The sequence below is a fragment of the Protopterus annectens genome, chromosome 1.part2 (genome assembly GCF_019279795.1).
Source record: "Protopterus annectens isolate FY-2018-M chromosome 1.part2, PAN1.0, whole genome shotgun sequence".
Taxonomy (NCBI): Eukaryota; Metazoa; Chordata; order Ceratodontiformes; family Protopteridae; genus Protopterus; species Protopterus annectens.
Genome location: NC_056727.1, coordinates 198,243,783 through 198,267,681, shown reverse-complemented (window position 1 = coordinate 198,267,681; position 23,899 = coordinate 198,243,783).

Here is a 23,899-nt window from a genome sequence, read left to right as displayed (position 1 = left end):
ACATAGCCAATTGTTGAAATCAATCATTTTTTGCTTGTACTGTGGTATAATTCTGGGTAATGGTAGGATGCTGCTCAGGTCTAGGGTCATACTCACCTGGACTCCATAATCCAAGAGCACCTCTATGTCATCTCCAGGTGAGTTATTGGTGCTTGTCATGAATCCATTTCCAGGTGTCCAGGATACAGTGTTGTCAGCACCTGCAAGATATAAGCAGCATGTCAACAGTTTCAGATAAGCAGGGTGGACACAGACCTAGCCCCACAATGGCATTACAGACATACTCCTTATCTGTACCACAATTAAGTGTACCTTAGCTGATACAACAATTACCACATGTATCTAGCTAATCATTCCTGAAAATCAGCTCAAAGGTAGCAATACTACAGGTCACATAGTAGGTCAATGGCTGACAGATACAACAACTTCAAAAAACATAATCATTACATATGTGGATAATTCCCATGTGAAACATATGAAGACACCTGCATCTTCTCAGACGTGTCCACTGTGAGAAGACATAATGTATACATGATTCATGGTTGACGCATGGGATCCTGTATATCTCTCATGTCACCTAGGATACATATCTCCATCATCTGCTGGGTTACCACCTTCAATGGCAACACCAGATGCTGCCCAACCAACATCATATCCTTCCACTGTCACCAAGAACACTTTCATGACATTTAATGGGAATATATCTCACTCACTTCTGTAAGCTCAGTTTTGTATGCTACTGACTTGTTTGTGACAGGCTTGTTACTATATGTCTGTTTCCATCATCCGGCATTCACGTGATTAACTGTATCTGGACACAGATGGTCATGCTGGGTACCATATCCTTACCAAAAAAGGCTCAGTCCATAGGATAATAGGATCATAGGATCACAGAAGGTTACTAGGCTAATGACCTTAGGGCCCTTACAAGCCTAGCTAAGTTTTACTCTTAGTCCCACAGTCAGCACCTATCACCTCTGTCCCATGTCCCGAACCCCTGGGGTGAAATTACGGTTATCCATCCAATCATCCAGACTGCGTTTGAAGAGGGCCAATGAGGTGCTCTGATTGACATGAAGGGGGAGTCTGTTCCAAAGGTGTGGTAACCTTTGGAAGACAAATCTGTCCCTCCGACAGGTTCTATTAATGCCACATATCAGGTTAAGGCCATTACAGTGAGTAACCTGTGTACCATTTGACTTACGGATATGCAGCATTTCCAATAAAGCAGGGTCAAACATTGCCTTATATGCAAGGCAGAGATCACTTCTGAGTAGTCTGTATGAAACAGAATAAAGTGACAATGATTTCAGATGGCCCTCATAGGACAGATGGTGAAGATCTTGAGTTTTCCTTGTAAGGAATATTTGTGGTATCTCCAATTGCTGCAGGTACTTGGAAAGTTACTTACCAAAAGGGGCATTGTACTCAGTTATTGGCATGATGAGAGAAGAGTGCAGGGAGGTTATAACTTCTTTTTTGTCTGGAGGCAATGCCCTTACTTATGAGATGAGCAATATAGAATGCCCTTCTTACCACCATGGCGACATGGTGATCAAGGGTAAGGTTGCTCTCAACCTGTGTGCCCAGGTCTCTCACTACTGACTGTGTACTTAAGGTGTTGTTATTTATGTGGCAGTTAGCAGGAACATCACTCTTACTGAAAGGGATGATAACAGATTTTTTTGCATTGAGTTTAAGGCCATAACTTTGGCTCCAGTCATTTGTTTGTGTAAGACCCTCTTGTTCATAGGTTCATAGGTTCATAGGTTTATACTAGGCTATCTGCCCTAAGGCATTTATAAGCCTAGCCCAAATTTTTGTGGCTTACGCCACCCCTTATATGAAAAAATACTGTGCCCATTAGTTTGTTGTGCCTCTGTCCAGCAGTGACACAGAGATGATTCCCGGGGTAAACCTACGATCTCCCATCCACAGGTCTAGATTTCTCTTGAACAGAGTCAGCGAGGTGCTCTCCCTCACATGGACCGGGATTTTATTCCACAGCATAGGGAGTCTCTGAGTGATAAATCTATCCCTCCAGCACGTCCTATTTATATCTGTGCTAAGGTTTAAGTCACTTGCTCTAGTGGTTTTGGTGGATTTGGATTTTTTGAGGTGGAGCATGTCCATTAATTCCGGGTTGGACATGGCCTTGTATGTCAGGCACATGTCACCTCTGAGCAGACGGTATGCGACTGAATAGAGCTGGAGTTTCTTCAATCTGGCAGCATATGACAGATTTTGGAGTCCCTTTATCCTTTTGGTGAGGAACTTTTGGGGTCTCTCCAATTGCTGCAGATGTCGGGTGAGATACATCCCGAATGGGGCATTGTACTCGATCATTGGTCAGATAAGTGAAGAGTACAGGGGAACAATAACCTCACTAGATCTGGATGTGAATCCCTTCATGATCAGGTGGGCAATGTAGAAGGTCTTTCTAACCACTTTAGCAATGTGAGTGTCAAAAGAAAGGCCACTGTCAACCTGGGTCCCCAGGTCCCTGATAACCTCTTCTGTGCTTAGTGGATTGCCACCTATATGGTAGCTTGGGGTTACCTTGTTTTTCCCGAAGGGTATGACTATACATTTTTTGGCGTTTAACTTCAGGCCATGGCTCTGACACCAGCTATCTGTTTCCGTGAGTCCCTTCTGAAGGATATCCATGTCTAATGCACTTTCCACTATGGCGCCCAGTTTGCAGTCGTCTGCAAACTTTGTCAGCCAAAGTCCTCCTATGCTGGCCTGTACTTCTGAGAAGTAGATGCCAAACAATAGGGGGCCAAGGACCGAGCCCTGTAGGACACCACTTGTGACCGGCTTGGAGTCTGACACAGCGCCAGCAACTCTAACCCTGTGGGTTCTGTCCTTAAGCCAGTTTGCAACCCATCTTGTGACATATGGGTTTACATTTAAGCTGGTAAGTTTTTCTACAATACCTGAGTGGGGTATTGTGTCGAAAGCCTTTGCAAGGTCAAGGTAGGCTGTATGGACTGCCTTTCCCTCATCAATGGCCTTGGTGACTGTTTCAAGAAGTCGACCAAGTTCAAAAGGCATGATCTTCCCTTGACAAAGCCAAACTGGGTCGGGTCCAATGTCTGCAAGTCCCCTATATCTTTGTTTATGAGCTCCATTATGATCCTCTCCATAGCTTTGCAGACTAGACTTGTTAAGCTTATGGGGCGGTAATTACCAGGGTCCGTGAGGCCGCCTTTGTGGAGTGGGACTACAGTTGCCGTACGCCACTCCTTGGGCACGTATCCTGTGGTAAGGCTGAGATTAAACAGCTGCCTTATGTGTGGGTTTAATTCCTCATTTAGCTCGTGTAGCACACAGCTGGGGACACCATCCGGTCCCATTGATGCTGTGTTTTTAGCTTTAGAGAGTGCAGCTTTCATCTGCGCATTTGAGATGTCCGGGAGGCTACAATCGGCTGGGATAGTTATCTCTCCTTTAGGGGGGGAGAGGGGGGTGAAGTTTGCACTGAACCTGTCTGCCAGTATGTTGGCAATGTCTGTGGGTTCAGTGATTTTTGTATCATTTTGGACTAATTCTGAGCATATCTGGGAGTTTCCACCCAGGTTCCTAACATAGCTGAAAAAGGCCTTATGATTGTCCTTTGAATCCATGGCAATTTTTCTCTCAAAATTGGCCTTAGTTGATTTTATGAGTGCTCGTATTTTTTACTAATAATGATCAGGGGTGACTTCCCTTTTATGGATTTTGTTCTATCATGTAATAGCTTTCTCCTCTTATTGTAAAGTTTGTTAATGGCTGGGGTCCACCAGACTGGACGTTTGCCCTTTGTGGAAAGAGTCTTGGTTTTATTTGGGATTGCCTGATCCATGCAGTCCTGGAGGTGTTCATAGAAGGCATTTGTAAGGGCTTCCGCAGCTTGGGTTTTGGTTTCCACTGGCTCAGGGGCCTTGAAGGATACCACACCAGTCTTGAGTAGTGTGAAGTTTGCTTTGGAGAAGTTCTTCACTATGGTCTTTTTTGTTTGGGGTGGGGGCGGGATGTGGATTTCCAGTGAGATTAGTTTATGATCAGATCTCACCAATGAGGGATATACTTCCGGTGTGGAGCATTTTGTCCCCATGTTTGTGACAATGAGATCTAGTATATTTTCTCCTCTTGTGGGAACAGTGACTAGCTGTTCCATGGCATTTGAATTTATGAACTCCAGGAACCGTTGGGCTAGAAAGTTAGGGCTTGAGTAATGTTCCCAGTCTATATTCGGGTAGTTGAAGTCACCCAATATGATGGTGTCTGGAGATACATTTATACCCTCCAGTGTCTGTAGGATGTTGATATCTTTTGGAGATTGTATGATCACTCCCAGTTTGCAGTCATCAGCAAACTTTGTCAGCCACAGACCTTTAGTTTTATCTTGCACTTCAGAGAAATAGATTCCAAACAGTAGAGGTCCCAGGACTGATCCCTGTGGAACACCACTGGTTACAGGTCTACTGCTGGAGGTGGATTCCCCTATTTTGACTATGTGGGTTCTATCAGTGAGCCAGTTAACAACCCATTTAATGATATATGGGTTGATACCTAGCTGGGTGAGTTTGTCAGTTATTCCTGAGTGGGGAAGAATGCCAAAAGCCTTGGTTAAGTCTAGGTAGGCTGTGTGCACAGATTTCCCCTCATCAAGGGCCTTGGTGACTGCCTTGAAAAAGTCTACCAGGTTTAACAGGCTTGATCTCCATTTGACAAATCCATGTTCAGTCATTGCATTTTTCACTATGTCGGAATTATGGTTCTGATATCCTTCTTCAGCTGTATTGCTGTGTTTGTAAGACATAATGCATGCTCTGGCCGTAGACATGGGGGGGGGGCACCTCCATAATTAAGATATTTGCATATTTCATTAAGTTTTTCATGTACCAATGACAGGTTGTTGCAGTTATTCAACTGTGGAGCAGACTACCTTTATCTACAAAAAGAGCAACAGTATGCCTAGTATATGAATTTAGTATTAAAAAAGTCATGTATTATTTCAAACCTTTCTGACTGATTTATTATAAGCAAATTTGATTAACATTACATAAAGGTATCCATTTCCATTACTAAACTAGCTACCAGTCCATCCACATTATAAATAAAGATAGGGTTCAACTCCTTCAATTTCTCATGTGTGATAATGGTTTTGATAAGTGCGCTCCTCCCAAAGGGAAAAAAGAAAACTTTCTCAGTAAGCAATAACCTTCTGTTAAACTATTTGAATTTAGCTGTGGAAGATCTGCCTGACGTATAAAGCCATGTCCAACCTGGAATTAATGGACATGCTGCACCTCAGAAAATCCAAATCCCATCGAGCTACGCGCTCGAGAGACTTGAACCTCAGCACTGAAATAAATAGGACATGCTGGAGGGACAGATTCATAACCCAAAGGCTCCCTTCACTCTGGAATAAAATCCCAGTCCAGGTTAGGCAGAGTCCCTCATTGACTCTCTTCAAGAGGAATCTTGATGAGTGGATGGGAGATCGTAGGTTTACCCCGGGTATCACTTCTGTGTCACTGTTAGACAGAGGCACAATATACTAACCTCGAAAAAGGGCATAGCAAAATTAATTTAGAATGGGTGGCGAAAGCCAAACACACTCTGGCTAGGCTTATAAATGCCCTAGGGCAGATAGCCTAGTATGAACCTATGAACCTATGAAATAACATTGTGCCTGCAAGGTATGCAAAATATCAGATATTGTTCCTCATTATGCAGCCATGGTACTCTGTGCATGGAGTATATATACAAATAACCTACTCCAATGATTATATGGGACTCACAAATGGCTGTAGGTAGGCAGATCACAGTGGTGACATGGTACAACAATAGTTTATATACAGATGGTGTAGCACTTGCCAGTGCAGTGACCTTCATTCCTGCTGGTATGTTGTTCACTATAGAAAGTTGAACAGCACACACACACACACACACACACACACACACACACACACACACACACACACACAAACACATGTACGGACAAACACGAACACATGCTCACACACCACACACACACACACACACACACACACACACACACACACACACACACACACACACACACACACACAAATAAATAAATAACAATTGAGTTCCTTGTGGTGCAAACAACCTACTACCAAAGCAATGATAACTCTGGGAGCACCCAGGTCAATAGATCCCCTCATTGCCATAATATAGTAATGATCTTAGCAAACTTGTCATGCCTTATGATTGTGATATTTTGTATGTATTGTACTTAGGCATGATAGAACAGCACAACGCAACAGAGTACAGCAACTTACAAAAGTATGTTATTGTTTGTCTTTCGGCTTTTCCCGGTAAGGGGTCGCCACAGCAGAACTCCGGTCCACTAATGATTGGCAGTAGATTTTTATGAAACGCCGAGGTACCAGCTCAATGCCCAACCTTCAACGAAGGCACGCCCATTTATGCATGCATGTCTTTCGAACGCTACCCAACTGAGGGGAGGACATGCAGACTCCACACAGAAGACACTCCCAAGCCAAGCCAAGAATCGAATGGGAGAACCTCTTGCTGTGAGGTAACAACGCTACTGCCATACCACCGCGGCATCTCATACAAAAGTATAATATATCTTAATATGTAGATGCCATGTAAAGGTAAAGTATATTGTACCATGAAGGCTGATTTTCATTCAGAAATGTACACACTGATTGGACATCCCAATCAATGTGCCCATTATAAATTGATAATATGCCAATGCAAAAACTTCTGGCCATTTAAGTATTATTAAGTGGCCAGACTTCGCATTGATATATGCTTGTTAATTTTATGCGGTTTACTTTACGAAGGCTAGAACAAAATAAGAGGAAAAACAGAAATGTTCTACAAAATTCTAAACAGTTGACAAGTATGCTTTGTGGAAACACCATACCCATACCTGTTGGTTGAAAAGAGGTTTGCAGAATGTCCATGATTTTCCTCAGATTCCTGCCTTATCCCTTGCTATATTTTTATATTCCATAGCGATTTCTCTTAGTATCTGGCATTTTCATTATTTTTGAGTAAAACAACTGGAACATCACCCAGCAGAAGGGAGAAAACCAAAACAGAGAGTGCTACAGAAATGCTGCCTTCCCTGTTCTATCACTTGTACTGAAGCGATGTACTTTGCAAGTGTGCAGATATACACACCAAATGCATGTGCAGTACATCACTTTGCAAGTCAGCGGGTGGAAGAATACTATAGTTCTGTTATACTATTATTTAAGAAAAGTAAGCAATTTCATCCTTAAATAATGTTACTGTATAATAGCAATAATCCACTACTTGATGTGGGTATCACAGGATTTACCCCATGTTGGCTTTGTTACCAAACCATATCAGCCACGGCTAAATCCTGTGATGCCCACATTAATTCATGGATTATTGCTTAATTATACCTTACATAGTTGCTGTTTTTAGCTCTGCTGTGTAACGTTATCTCATGCAGAGCTTGCCTCTGCCTGTAGCACTGATGTGCATAATACACCACTTGTGACTATACGCAGATATATTCCATCCATGGAAGATGACTGGTATTGAAACAATGAATGGTGGTGCAGTAGAGATGGTGCACACAATGCATTTATACAGCTGTGCATTACCTTTATGAATAGCCTGGCTCATGCTGCACTTTTATACTGCTGTTTAATTCCATATTATCAATAGCTTTTCACATGTTGTTACATGACACACAACAAAGAACTCATAACATGTTAATTTAAAACATAACACACTGAGTACAATTTAAAAATCTATTGTAGCTTCTGTAAAATTAATATTTAACAAAAAGTCTGTGAAAATGCTAACCATTCAGAATTTAGCATGTCTCTGTATTACAGCACTTTTACAGAAAGAACAATTAAATAGTGATAGCACTGAGGGGATGAATGGGCAGACATATTGTACAAATGAATGAATACATGACCAGGTTTGACAGTATACTAAAGCTTAAAGCAAAATGTTACAAATACTGTGCAAGTCAGTCAGGGTGTTTCTGCCATCTTCTGTAGATAGCAAAGATAACTGTACCATCCTACCTTCTTATGTACTTAATAAGAGCACTGTACCCAGTTTGTAATCTCTCCAAAACGTGCTAACTACATACCATGTAAACCACATGACTACATTTCAAAACTAACAATAGTAATGAAGTATCTGGTATATACCTAATTCCGAAAGGTACAATCATTTTTATTTTATTTAAACTTGTGAATTTTCCAAATGCAGTTTTACTTTGAGTTTTAACATGGCAGTAAAGTATCAAATATATGTTTAAAGCTAGCTGCCCTTGTGGGCCATTTCAAGTCTGACCAATTACTTTCTCAAGGTGAGAGTCAAACCCTGTACCTGGTGTCCATGAGGTAAACATCTTAACCATTATACCCACTGACCTTTTTCAAGAACAGATGGATAGAAATTAACATATTCAGGAGTTGTTCCATGTAATGCTTTTAACTTTACCTTTGGATAGGGTGCATAAAATGCTATGCACTTTGCTTTATCTATAGTAGTTATCAACCCCCCTTTTCAGTTACTTGCTGTAGAAAAGTGAAAGAGAAATCCATATACTGACCAACAGTCAAAGCTTTGAATCACTTTCATATGGTGTTAAAATCCTAACTTCATTACAGAGGTACACAACATTATCCTCAAATAAATAAGAAAAAGCATAGGCTCTATTACGGGTGAAAGTGGCAGTCCACAGCCAAGAACAGCATTTTAACAGAAAAGTGCATCATTTCTGTTTTAGTGGCTTTTCCCTTTTATTTTACTAATGCCAGCCTGGTTTTGGTTTCCTTTTGCTTTCCAAGTTCCTTGATGCTCATAAAGTGCTATGTTCCTGTAACTTAATGTTGATGCAAGTGGTCTAAAAGATAAACAAGAAAATACAAATTTTGTGTAAATGACTTTAGATCTGTGCTACAACCTAACATACAAAGAGCTGTAATAAATAAGATCCTGGCAAAAATGCAGCACTGCTTTCAAACACTGCTCTGGTTTGCACTAAAACGTCATTGCAACTGAAATATACAATATATTTTCAAAATACTCTGTCTTTATGAACTCACTTAAATCAAGATGGTGTTACTTTAATCGGCATTTACGACAGCAGCTATTTTCTTTTAAATATAATAAGTTTTACAAAATGCATTTTAAACATCCATAAAAGGTTCAGTGGAACTAAAAAAGTGCACATTTATGTTTTACCCTACAGAGGCCCACTGTTGAGTTGGCTGTGAAGTATTTCTTAAAGAAGAATAACAGATATAAATCAAGCGTGACATTCAGAGCACCCTTCCCCCACTTTCTTCTCATACACCAAGCCCCCTAGATCTCCCATACTGAAAGAGAAGCGTACATACCTCAGATTCTTCTGTGAACTGACATGAGTGAGACAGGAAGCCCTGTATACTGTTACATTCCATCTGCATTACTGGAAAGCATATCTATTCATGCTTCTTTGATCAGTTTAATGTAGTGATGAGTAAAACCTGGATATCAGTTTAAATATGCTATGTATCATATTGCATAACAGGTATTTCCCATGTTTATAACTCCTTATTATTTTTATTCACACCAACTTTTCTAAGAATTTAAATGCAATGTTTGAACTATCCTAATATAATGAAGTATATTTTTCCTTTTTTTGGTGGAATATTAATATAATAAAACATTTTCTTTCTTTTAAGGTGGAGGTTTTCAGTAATATAGTGTTATTATATGCATAGAAAAGAAGAGTCACTATGAAATATATCAAAAATGCAGAGAAACTGAAATTAAAATTGTTGTAATTTTTAAAATAGAATCAAGTAAAGTAATGATAAACCAGGCTACAGTTAAGCCAGCTTTCTGAACGGGAAACAATAGGTACAGATTACACAGAGAGATGCAGGATGTGTGTAGGATGTGTGCATCCCACATATATGCTCATACTCTGTGAGGTAACTCAGTACCTTTAGAAACAAAAGTTTGTCTACATATAGGTATACTGGCCTCTGGATATTTCAGTGGCATATGGATGCCATAGGAGTGTCACAAACAGCTACCAATTACATTATTACACAGTTTCTGGCAGCAATGCTCCAAGGTGGGTGAATATATTTACTTTTCAACAACAGCCATGGAGCACAGAACTAACATGCAACAGTTCAGTGCCATAGCCAACTTCCCCTATGTCCTCAGTGCAACAGACTGCACTCATTTCCTGTCAATACCCCAGCTGTACCTGATGCTGATTGGTACATCAATAGAAAGGGGTGACCATTGCACAGTTGTCAGGTGGTGTGCTTTGAAGACAGCCTCATTACTTAATATCATGAGAACACACCCTGGTAGTATGCATGATGCAGCAATCTGGAGGGAAAGTGCCCTGAGGTCTGCTTTCCAACATAGTGAAACACTACAAGGACTCCTACAAGGTAAGTACATGACCAGCACAATATGGTAAGCAGTAGCCAGACATGGCCACAGGAAGCAAGATGATCAAATATTCCTTCTCATCCCCCCTGAAAACCAGTGACTGCTTATCCACTGGTGCCTTGACTAATGACATCATACAGAGCCCCATCAACCTCTGCTGTGGATGGATACAACACAGCACAAACCATGACATGAAGGTTGGCATAATGGTTAAGGTGTTTACCTTACAGACATATAAGAGCAGTTAGCCTAGTACTAATCTATGAACCTATGAACACCATCAAGCATGTGTTTGGTATGCTGAAAGCAAGGCATCATGTAGCATTCCACCTGAGGTGTAACACACAGGAAGTAAGATATACTCATACCAGACAGGCAATGATGATGTTCAGATTGCAGGTGTCCTATGAGGGTGAACAAGATGTAATTATCGTCAGTGAAATGCAGCAACCATATAGCTTTCCTTGCCAGGTATGCCCTCCCTGGATGGGGAGAGTATCATCTGATGTAAAGCAGATCCTGTATTATAAAATGGCACACAAGCAACAGCATGTGAATATAATCCTCAGTCATAACAGGAAGCAGAGGCATGCAACAACTATGGATGATACTAAAAGGATATGGAGACACTTACATAACAAATGGTACACATGTTGTGCAGAGGTACCTGTGTACGGAAAAAGCCAACATGAATATAATAAATCACAGGTGTGATAAATAGTGCTGCACAATTGCAACAATATAAACAACCTTACTGGGTCTGTCTGTGCATGTTGCTTTATGGCCTATGTCTTGCGATGATGTATCTGTCAGTTAAAAATGCATACAGACACATGTGACTATCCACCACAGTCATAACAGGAGGTAGAGACGCATAACAACTGTGGATCCCACTAGTAGTACATGGAGACAATTACATTTCATGTATTTCTGCATGTTCATATGTTGATGGACTTATACAATTGAAAAAACACAAAATCACATGTGTTACTGACAGTGTTCTATATGTATTGCATTGGTAAGATAACTTGCTACAACACTTACATTATGCATTCGTATCAGGTGTGCTATCAAAACCATGGTGTAGTTCTACTGCTGTAACACAACTATAACATTACTTTAAGAATGATGAATTATTGTCCTTCAGTGAGAATTGGTGTATGTAGTGTTTGTGAACGCTGGACATACCTGTACATCCTGGAACACCCTTACCTCAATACCTCCCTTGGTTATCTGACAGTCTTGGCAGGTGGTATCAGTGGTGGGTCCAGGAATTTTCAGAAGGGGGAGTGCAGTCTGGAAGTACACCAACTGGGGAGAAGAACACTAGGTGTTAGGGTCTGTTGAAAGATCACCTTAATGTGCTCTGACAGCAAATGTGAACTAACCTCTCCTTTGACAATCAGATTTCCAAAGTGGTTAGAAAAACCTTCTATATAGCTCACCTAATCACAAAAGGGTTCACATCTAGATCAAGAGAGGTCATTGTGCCCCTCTACTCATCACTCATCAGGCCCATAATTGAGTACAGTGCCCCATTTGGGATGTGCCTTACCCGACACCTGCAGCAGCTGGAGAGACCACAAAAATACCTCACCAAGAGGATCGTGGGCCTCAAACAGATGCCATATGCAGCTCGACTAAAGAAACTCCAGCTCTACTCAGTTGCTTACTGCCTACTCAGAGGCGATCTCTGCCTGATGTACAAGGCCATGTCTAACCCGGAATTATTGGACATGCTCCACCTCAAGAAAACCAGATCCATTAGAGATACATGCTCCAGGGATTTAAACCTTAGCACAACAATAAATAGGACATGCTGGAGGGATAGATTCATATCCCAAAGGCTTCCCTCGCTCTGGAATAGAATCCCAGTCTATGTTAGGCAGAGCCCCTCGCTGACCCTCTTCAAGAGAAATCTTGATGAGTGGATGGGAAATCGTAAATTTACTCCTGGGATCACTTCTATGGCCCTGCTGAACAGAGGCTCAGGAATCTAGTCTAAAAGGGAGGCAAAAGCTAACACATTCTGGCTAGGCGTATAAATGCCCTAGGGCAGATAGCCTAGTACCTACCTATGAACCTATGAACCTAAGACAGCAATATACATTCTGTTATGCAACATTGTCCAGTGGCTGTGGTAGTGGAGGAAAGTAACTCCTACCCAGCATACAACAAATTTACAGATAGCACCAAGTATTTCAAGGCATACCCGGGTGAACTTTGGTTACCCATGGAAAGTCACAACCCCCTTCCATAGTGGCATAGTTTGCATATGCATTATGATAGCCTAGTAAAGAGTCACAGTGAAGGCAATATCACTACAGCAGGTATCATGGTAAAAGCAAGCAATTTTGTTATGATTTTTGTGAAAACGGTGAATAACAAAAAAAAAAAATAAACTCAACAAATTAAGGAAGTACATGTTATAAAAAATCCCTAAATCAATGTAACCATTGAAGCATATCTCAGAGGAATGTAACCCGAATCTACTTTAATGCCATGCAATATCAAATATAAATCAGAAGCACAAACTTTTCGGTGAATCGGTAAAGATTTCATTTAATTTGTACAAAAATAACAATAGAAATCACTTTCTTCAGTAGAACACAAAACTGTCTTCTAACAGTTCAGCGCCAGTCATTTCATCAACAGGCAGACCCCATATCTATTGGCCACATGAAGTATCTGGACTGACCCTTCTGTGATAAAAAATAATTATTGCATCAATATGTGCTTTGCTTCATAGAAAGAGTACTCACAACTTGTATACCTCCTTGCTCTACCCAAATACACTTCAGTCCTGCGAAATTTGAATTACAGCAGCAAATTCCAGAAGACAGCCATTTCATCCACAGACAGGCCCCATACCCATTGTCTATTTTTTTGTATCTGATCCAGGGTTGCCAGATGTCCCTATTTGGGCGGGACTGTCCCGAGATCAGCAGCCTGATCCCAAGCCCCGCCCTGCCGGTTTAAATCCTGGGCAGCCTCCGCTTTGTTGTGTTTTTTTTTTTTTATTGGCCCGTATACTGGCATACGGGCCAATCAAAACATCGCAAAACAGAGCTACTTCTGTTTAATGCATAACATTGCATACGGGCCAATCAAAACATCGCAAAACAGAGCTACTTCTGTTTAATGCGGAACATTGCAGTTCCACATTAAACAGAAGTAGCTCCGTGTTTAGCGATTTTTGATTGGCCCGTATACCGGTATATGGGACAATCAAAACATCACAAAACAGAGCTATTTCTGTGTAACGTGGAACTGCGATGTTCTGCATTAAACAGAAGTAGCTCCATGTTTAGCAATTTTTGATTGGCCCGTACACCAGTATACGGGCCAATCAAAACAGAGCTACTTCTGTGTAATGGGGAACTGCGATGTTTCGCATTAAACAGAAGTAGGTCTGTGTTTATTTATTTTTGATTGGCCCGGGCCAATCAAATAAAAAATAAACACAGAGCTACTTCTGTTTAATGCGGAACTCTGAAGTTCTGTTTTTTTTTTTTTTTTACTCTTCACTTACAGTGAAAGACCTTTTTTTTTTTAGTCCCTACCTGGCCAGTCGGAAATCTGGCAACCCTGATCTGATCTGACCCTGTTAGGTTAAAAGAAAATAATGGTTGTATTAATGTATTTTTCCAAACACAAAGTAATCACAGCTTGTATTCCAACTTCTCCCAAATACATTTTAGTCCTGCAAAGCCAGAATTACAAAAACAAAACTGTAAGGCCAATAATTTCATCCACAAACAGCCCACATAACCATAATCTACCTAAAGTATCTGGCTTGACCCTGACAGGATAAAAAATACATGAATATACTTTTCTTTCATGGATGAGTAATTGCAGCATGTATTCCTACTTGCATGAAACAAATACATTTTAATCCTGCAAAAGCCAGAATTACAGTAGCAATCGGCAAGGCCAATCATTTCATCCAAAGACAATCCTCATATCCATTGGCTTACCACACTGGCATTGCCAAGATACAAATTAAAGTTATTTTTAATTATTTGTTGACTCTGCAAGGATAAACATAATTACATTCATGTATTTTTTTGTTTAGCAGGAAGCTTGTATTCCAGCTTATTTCACCCAAATACACATTAATCCTGCAAAGTTAGAATTAGAACAGCAAATTGTACAGAAAATATTTTCATCCACAAAGAGTCCTCTACCCACTGCCTACCCAGAGTATGTGGTTTCATCCTGACAGGGTAAATAAACAAAACAAAACATAACAAAAAATGATAGCATTAATGTATTTTGTCACACACGTGAGTACTAGGTTAACTGTCTTTCTGGACTATTTGGGCTTAGTAATTTTTTTTTTCAAAGTTGAGAATCAGACCTTGTACTTTGTGTCTACGAGGTAAGTGCTTTTCCCATTATACCAGCCCCAAACCCCATACAAATAGTTGCAACAACATGTATTCCAGCTTGCTTTACAAAAATGTGCATTAGATCCAGAAAGTAATAATTATAACAGCAAGCAGCAGGACTTTTAATTTCATCTACTGGCAGCCCCATACATATTTCTACCTACAGTATCTGGACTGACCATGCCAGGTTTAACCAACAAATAAATAAAACAATGGTTACATTAATGCATTTTTTTCACACAAACACCAGTCACAGTTTGTATTCCATCTTACTTCATCCAAAATAACACAGTAGCCCTGTAAAAACAGAATTATTACAGCAAACAGTAGGGTCAACCTTCATCCACAAACAGCCCCCATACCCTCTACCTACCTGAAGCATCTGGACTGAACTGACCCCTACCATGATAAAAATAAATAATGGTAATGGTATGACTGCCCAGAAACAGTGGTTACAGTTTGTATTCCAGCTTTCTTCACACAACTACACATTAGTTCTATGAAACCCACATTACAATATCAAACAGCACAGCAGGAACAATAATTTCTTCTGCAAACAACACTGGAATCATTGCTACCCATGGTATCTGGTTTGACCCGGCCAGAATAAAAAAAAAAATACTTACTTACCTGTTACTCTCCAGACAAATTCCATGATAAACTTTTTGTAAACAAGATAAAAAAACTGCTTTCTCATCATGTGTATGCTGTACTTTGTTATGAGAATAACTGTGTCCATAAACTTGTAGCAGACAACTACTCCCTAAGCCTTCATGCATGTTCCTTCACTTTGTCTGGAAGGTTATTCAATTGGTTGGGTTGCGCATGTAATAAGGAAGGGGAATTCCTAGGGCAAACAGTTGGGGGAAAAGTGACAAAAGGTATCAGTAAATTAATTTGCCAATAGATGTGACCAAATGTAAATAACCGCAAGAAGGACATCGCTAGTGCTACCACTTTTGAAAGGATTCCTATCACGTAGTCAAACTTTTACAAGTTCGAACCTCATATGGTCGAGACCATAAGTTTGAATTTGTAAAAGTTTGAGCGTTTCAATAGAAATCTCCGTAAGTGGAGGTTTCCATTTTGTTCAATGGGGTGTGATCTCGGGGTTGGCATATTTAAGTAGCGGGGGTGGGGGGTTGCAGGGGGGCTTGCCCCCCTGCTTAAAGCAGTTTATTTTGTTTTCCGTTGTTTTTTTTTTATCCATAGTCAAAGTTTTGTAACTTTGAACATAATGGTTCGAACATTACATGTTCGAAATTATAAGACTTCGACTATGTGATCTAGACCCCTTTTGAAATTATGGCAAGCAAAAAACTTCAAGGTAGAGTAATATATTTTACATACAATGAGTAACACAGTTAAACAAATTCTACAAAATGCAAGAAAATTGAATGGTTATTTTGTGGTTGTCACTTAAGTACCCGTTGATCTTCTTTCTTTCTCATCTTCACATTATTTAGACAAGTTCCTCTTAGTCTCACTGTCGTTAGCTTTTTCAATCAGGATGGAAGACACATTTGCAATAGTCAGTCTGGAACTTAAGATGATTGGCTCCTACAAACTGTATCTTCGATCATGACTTGTGACATATAAACACAAAAAGTAAATAAAATAAAGCCTCCTTGGGCTGAAATTGGAAAATATGGCAAATGAGTTATACTCTCAACTGTGAACCATGTTTGCAGTTTATTTTCTGATTTCAGGTGAAACAGTTTAACTTTTTTTTCATCAGCTTGTACAGAAGGTTGTCAGAAAGGGGGTGGCGCTCACCCCTGTGCCAAGGAGTAAATATGACACTGGGTGTGATGAGAGGCCAGGAACATTGTTATTTAATCTGGGGAGGCAATGGTGGCCCAAATCCAGTGACATGACTCTCCCTCTTGTGGCAAGACAGTCTGTTGGCTGAATGGAGGATCATATCAAAGCAATGTTGCCGACTGGCTTACCTGTATGTGTTGTGCCCACCCACTGCATTTATCATGTGTGTGTCAGAGCTGTCCTCACTTGATTCCTACACACAGTATTACCTGTCTATCCAAGCAGGTTCCTGCCATGCTAGCACAGAGCTTCTATTAATATTTCATTTTCTCTGTGTAAATTTGTCTATCCAATTTCAGTCTGACATCTGGAAGACAGGGTGATATGCACATCTTAGAGTTTATACAGGGACTCACATATTGACATGATAATATTAAAAGCATATGTTAAATGAATGGCTTGCCTCTCATTTATAGTTCATAGCTATGCTAAATAATCTATGTAATGTATACCACTGTCATGTACAGATAATTGGAATGAACATTAAAAACATGTCTGAATAGCAGATCCATATGCCTTAACATCATCAGCAAACATGTGCACAGCTAGCAGTCCATTCAACAGGTTTGCACAGGTCATATATGCAGAGATGGGATTTGAACCCATGTCAGTAGATATTGTGCCAAGCAAGTGTCAAACACATAATAAATGTGCTACAACTACAGCACTGTAGCAATGGTGTTGCCACAGTTACATGCACATCCAAACACACCTAACAATTCTACCTCAAGAATTAGGATGCATCTCAGAGATATTATTGTAGTCAGTGACAGAAAGCATCCTAAATGCGACCATCGAGATTTGGTATACAGCACACATATGAACATGTATACTTCACGTACTGCCTTGACAATCACTTGTTCCTTATTGAATATGCAAAGGTGATGCATTGTTAAGCATCATCCTGACTTCCTTTTTTGTCCATATCTTGCTTATGGCAATGGCCATTTTTTTTGAAGATAGCTTATATTAGGACATGTATGCATAGGTTAGCATACACATCTGTGTGTACGAATTTGTAGTACATATTCTCTGATTTGCATGGATGGACATGTTCATAGGTTCATAGCTTCATAGGTTCACACTAGGCTATCTGCCCTAGGGCATTTACAAGCTTAGCCAGAGTGTGTTTGGCTTTCGCCACCCATTTTAAATGAATTTTGCTATGCTCTTTTTCGAGGTTAGTATACTGTGCCTCTGTCTAACAGTGACACAGAAGTGATACCCGGAGTAAATCTACGATCTCCCATCCACTCATTAAGATTCCTCTTGAAGAGAGTCAATGAGGGACTTTGCCTAACCTGGACTGGGATTTTATTCCAGAGTGAAGGATGCCTCTGGGTTATGAATCTGTCCCTCCAGCATGTCCTATTTATTTCAGTGCTGAGGTTCAAGTCTCTCGAGCGCGTAGCTCGATGGGATTTGGATTTTCTGAGGTGCAGCATGTCCATTAATTCTGGGTTGGACATGGCTTTATACGTCAGGCACAGATTGCCTCTGAGCAGGTGGTATGCCACTGAGTAGAGCTGGAGTTTCTTTAACCGGGCAGCATATGGCATCTGTTTGAGCCCTTTGATCCTCTTGGTGAGGTACTTTTGGGGTCTTTCCAGTTGCTGCAGGTGTCTGGTAAGGTACATCCCAAAAGGGGCATTGTACTCAATTATGGGCCTGATGAGGGATGAGTAAAGAGGCACGATGACCTCCCCTGATCTAGATGTGAATCCCTTCATGATTAGGTGGGCTATATAAAATGTTTTTCTAACCACTTTGGCCACGTGGTTGTCGAATGAGAGATTGCTACCAACTTGGGTCCCCAGGTCCCTAATTACTTCTTCCGTACTTAATGGATTACCATCTATGTGGTAATTTGTGGGCACTTTGTTTTTGCTGAAGGGGATGACTATACACTTTTTGGCGTTTAGCTTGAGGCCATGGCTCTGGCACCAGTTGTCTGTTTCTATGAGGCCCTTTTCTAGGATGCTTGTGTCAGCTGGAGAGTCGATTATGGCTCCCAGTTTGCAGTCATCTGTGAACTTGGTCAGCCACAGTCCTTCCATGTTGGCCTGTACCTCCGAGAAATATATACCGAACAAGAGAGGTCCAAGGACTGAGCCTTGTGGGACGCCACTTGTAAATGGTTTGGAGTCTCCAGCAATTCTAACCATGTGGGTTCTGTCTTTGAGCCAGTTTGCAACCCATCTAGTGACATAGGGGTTTATATTTAAGCTGGTGAGCTTATCTATAATGCCTGAGTGGGGTATTGTATCGAAGGCTTTTGAGAGGTCCAGGTAGGCTGTGTGGACCACCTTCCCCTCGTCAATGGCCTTGGTGACTGTTTCAAAGAAATTGACCAGGTTTAAGAGGCAGGATATGCCCTTAACAAAGCTGAACTGGGTAGGATCCAGTGTCTGTAGGTCCCCAATATCTTTATTTATGAGGTCCATGATGATCCTCTCCATAGCTTTGCAGACCAAGCTAGTCAGGCTTATGGGGCGATAGTCTCCAGGATCCGTTGAGGCACCACAGCACACAGACGCCCTTGTAATATGTATCTGGTTATATGCACTTATTCCATTTTGTTTGCTATACTTGTATACACAAGACTGTCCTTTGATCAGTCTTACATGTGTACTGTGATAGCTGTGTTAATGACAGTGATTGCACAACCTGTTGTATTATGTTTGCTTGGCAGCATATATGGGTATGTTAATCAAACCTACTTTTATTGTGTACTCATGTCATTTGGTGTTTAGCTGTTGCACAATACTGTCTTGCTCGTGTAATTTGTACACAGACATGTTTATAGCCATCCCCAATACAGTATGCATGTGTCAGACATTTGCTTCAATGTACTTTGCAAGGACGTGCAGTCCATTTTGTGTTGTGGACACATGCATGTGCACTTTGTTTCCTTAGCTATTTTTGTCTTGCTTTTTTCTTTGCCTACTTTCTCTTGCTATGACTTTCTCACTGAAGTAGGCCTATGTTGTCCCTCTCCTTTCCTCCTTAAAGCTTTGACCTACATGTTTCACATATACATGAGATTGTTATGTGTATGTTTACCTTCCTGTAATGCATCATCACTGTAATATAAGTGTACTGGTGCAATATGACCTTGAGCCACCATGAGGGGTATCATACACATGCAAGGCATATGCACACAAGGTGGTGGCAGTTGAGTAGATTCCATCAGTGTTTATTAAGAATTTTGTACTCGGGTATTGTGCATTATCCAAAGATTTATATGATTTCTGCCTATGCACATGCTTACATTCCTTAGGCTTCATTAATCATATATGTATCGCCATTTACTTCATATTTCATGTCACTGGTGTGCATATGTGTGATAAACCTTTCTTCTGTTTGGCCCACATGTGCTGCCTCTGGCATGGCATGTTTCTTTGACATATAGATCCCAGTTCTCTGTGTTGTGGTGTGTACATTTAGATATTTATTACACAGCTGCCTTAATCTTTTGCTGTGGTACTGTTGTTTAGCACTGTGCTTATTTGTTTTCTTTTCACATGCAGGGTTGGAGGTTCTAGTCTGCTCCTGCATTCACTCATCCTTGCTATTGCTTGACTTACACTTGCACTGCTGACAGCTTAGTAGATTATTGTATTCAATATCCATTGTGTATTGCAATAATGGCACTCCCAGTTTAATATTCTCCAAAATACATCTACCATTGGTCATACTTGTTCTGGTTTGACTATCACACAGTTTACAACATCTCAGCAATGAACTGATACTTGTGTATTTTTGCTTTGCACCATGTCTGGTATGCATCCCTACCCTGTTTGTCATTTTTCCTTTACCGTTATTGTATAGTCTATATGTGTGCTGTATTCTCATTTTTCCTTTACCCGTGTTGTATAGTGTATATGTGTACTGTGTACCATACCTATTCTTTATGTGTATTTCTGACCTTTGTCTGTCATGTCTTGTGATATTTGTTAAATGTTTGTGCCTGCCCTTTGCCCACCTCCTCTTCCCATGTCTTTTTCATCCCTTTTATTCTCAAAATAAAAATGAGGACTATTCCTACCAAAACAAAATTGCCCATGCCCCTCTGACTCTCTCTCTCTGGCCTTCTTATTCCATCAAACCTCTTGTGTGCTCCTCTACTTTACCCTCACCCCACGTCTGCTTTTCTATCACCCTATTTCTTTGGGTGTGTGCAAAATTTGTATTCCCCACGTGTCCCACACTCATTGTTAGCTACTCTTAGCCATGGCAAAGTGGCTGGGATTGCCCTTCACCTTACTTAATTAAATTTTGTTTAGAAGTGTTGTGGCTTAGGATGGATTTATCCATACGTGTTGATGCTTTCACTTTTCTGACGTAATAGTGAATGCACATTTGTCTTCATTTAGTACTTTCCACGTATTAATGAAAGTTCTACTGGCCTTGTATACCTTCCATAGATGTGCACTGGTAATGGATATACATATATTACTTTATGAACAAGTTTTCCTGAAATACATATTTGATACGACTGATGTTGGTTATACTGAGGTTGGTGGTTATGTCTGCCTTGCTCTGAGGTATTCTAACTTGGTTAGCCACAAGTCTTGCATAGAATTTGGTGTAATCCACCAGAGTTCCATGAACTTTATGTAATCCGACCCTTAATATTTATCATGCTTATGATGACTTTAGGACTGCAAATTATCCCATACGCTTTCTCTGTTTCTCTGCTATTCAGCCATTTTTCTTTACATCATTTTCTTATAAATGTTATAAAACATATCTTTATTGTGTCAGCAATTAGAAGGGGTCATGTCATATATTTTGTAAGACTTTAAAGCATCATATTTATGGATCTGTATGTGGATTTAATCCTGCATGTCACACATCATAAGTCAGATAAAGAATCTGTAGTTGCCCTTTGATTAAAACAGTAAAGCTTTAATTTTACACTGTACAACATTCTGAGTATAATGAATATGTTTGACATAAAATAAACTTCAACAGGTGGTACTTTACTTCTGGATATATCATTTAGGTGACATTTTTAAAATTATAATAACATAAATTAATGTAAAAGTTATAGTTCACAGTTATTGCAGAGCTAAACTTCACCTGAGTTTGTTTTAGTGCAGAATGCTTAAAGCAATGCTTAGAATTGTTCTGTGTTTCCCAATACCCGTTAAGCTTGGCCTTAGGCATTCTAGATAGGAATCCACACTCTTAAAGCTGTAAACTTCTCCAACACCATTCCCTTGTAGAAGACGAAACAAGAATACATAGTTGTGGACAGACCCTTCCATGTTGTCTGTGTAGCTGGCCTGGTAGTGATGGGTGTCCTGAGTAATACAGCAATTCCCTCAAGTATACTGACAACCACCTAATTCTCCAGCAAACAGATATGGTATTTGAGAGATGTAGTTATGCTATATCACTAAAAGCAAAGCTCTCACACACAGGAGCATTTAATGCCACAGACACACACACACACACACACACACACACACACACACACACACACACACACACACACACACACACACACACACACACACACATACACATTACGCCCACCTCACATACTAAGTACTAGACACATAGACCCACATATGCCGGGGTGATTAAGTATAATCTCCCTAAATGACAAAGACTACCTCAACATTTTATTCAGAAAAAGTGTCCTGATGTACCTCTGTTGCACTGAAGAAAAACATTCAACTAGACACATACAGCCACATCCCATGCTGTTTCACCTTCAAAGGCATACATCCACACAAACTAATATTTTGGTCATATGAAACTCCATTGTAAAGCCCTCAGATGTCCTACTTACCAAGCTAAATAAGAAGAAAGTCATGGTCAAACGCTTGTCAGGGGGCCAGGATCCACCAAATCATGCATGCACTCATATGTTTGGATTGCAAGTACAAGTATAACTCTGTCATAGTCCATGTTGGTATAAATGACCTGAGACATACCTCCCTGGACTACATGAAGAGAGACATGATGAACTTCTTGTATAATGTGTCCCAGGCTGGTATGAGCCTAGGGTTGAGCAGCATTCTACCTTTTCCGAGGATGATACCATGATATAAACAAAAAATGATCAACTTTAATAATTGGCTTACTTTTTAATGTCATTATAGTCTCGAACTTCTGGGGTGTTTATGTGGTTTAAAACCATGTCTCAGTAACTGTATAAACATCTACATTCGCCAAGATGTGGAGAACTTGGAGGGAGTGAAGTTTCCTGTTTAGACCTTTGGCATTGAGTAGTAACCTTTAGATTTTTTAGGATTAGTTTTCCTACATCAGGTTTGTCAGACATTGCCTAAAAAAGACACTATGGGAGGACACATGGACTATAACAGAGTTATACTGCCACTTGTTCTGCACCTGTCCCTTCTAGACTTTTGAATATTAGCTTAAACATTATCCTCCCTATTTTAAGCAATGCCTGACAAACCTGATGTAGGAAAACTAACTCTAGAAAATCTAATTGTGTTACTATTCAATGCCAGGAGTCTAAAAAGAAACTTTACTCCCCCCAAGCTCTCCACATCTCGAAGAATGTAGACATTTGTACAGTTACTGAGACATGGCTTTAAAGCCCCAGAGAGCACTCCAGAAGTTCAGGACTATAATGCCTTTAACACATATCAACCACATTGGTAGAATCCCAGTATCAAAATGTTGCGTAACAAAAGGAAAAATGCCATGGCAAAGGTTAGGAAGACCAATACCCTTTAATTTTCACACACACACACACACACACACACACACACACACACACACACACACACACACACACACACACACACACACACACACACACCTGTGAAAGGCTGGCATAGATTTATTAGCTATGCCCCCTTCTGCTTAGACTATAAGTTATTTACTGCCACCAGACACTCCAAAACCAACTACTCTAAGGCTCTTACAAAGGTGCCCAATTATCCTGAGTGAAATTAATACAAATAATAACATTTGGCCAATGCAATAATGCTTTCAGGAGTAGCTACAGTCACCAAATAAATATGAGTACTTCAAAAGTTACAATATTCTCTAAAGGACCACCCACAATAAAAAGTTTAAATATACTTAATAATAAATTATAAAAGAACATGAAAATACTGAATATCTATTTACAATAAACACCAGAGTTTTGTTCACAGGAAATATTAAAATAACACAGATGAATAGATTCACACAGATACAGAAAAACATACTTAACTAATCTCACTATATTTTCCTGACTGATCTAACAATTATTA